The sequence below is a fragment of the Nannospalax galili genome, unplaced genomic scaffold (assembly GCF_000622305.1).
Source record: "Nannospalax galili isolate Female #2095 unplaced genomic scaffold, S.galili_v1.0 scaffold247, whole genome shotgun sequence".
In the NCBI taxonomy this organism is placed as follows: Eukaryota; Metazoa; Chordata; class Mammalia; order Rodentia; family Spalacidae; genus Nannospalax; species Nannospalax galili.
This window is the reverse complement of record NW_008356952.1, coordinates 1,218,519-1,218,754: the sequence shown is the minus strand read 5'-3', so window position 1 is coordinate 1,218,754 and position 236 is coordinate 1,218,519. Positions and strand designations below refer to the sequence as shown.

General features: G+C 38.6%; 1 protein-coding gene and 1 pseudogene across 1 annotated transcript in view; both read left to right on the top strand.

The window, feature by feature from the left end:
* Cpa6 (carboxypeptidase A6) overlaps positions 1-236 on the top strand; it is a 339,815-nt gene that overhangs the window by 82,027 nt on the left and 257,552 nt on the right. The gene's annotated exons all lie outside the window — the stretch shown is intronic.
* LOC103751384 overlaps positions 1-236 on the top strand; it is a 6,646-nt pseudogene that overhangs the window by 1,029 nt on the left and 5,381 nt on the right.

The following is a 236-nucleotide window of genomic DNA, read 5'->3' as shown; positions in this document are numbered from 1 at the left end:
GGGGATAAAGGGAAAGAAGGAGCTCAAGAGAGGTAAGATCATAGGAGAAGGATATTAGTAAGGGAGAAATGGGAAAATGGGGGCACCTTAAGTGGGAAAACTATGAAGGAGGGGTGAGACAATGCGAGAAATAAATAATGCTTAGTTAGTATTGAAAGCCAGAGAGAACCATATTACTCCTACAAACTACTGACAAATTATGCATAACAGATCAAGAAATATATGTCTAGGTAAGA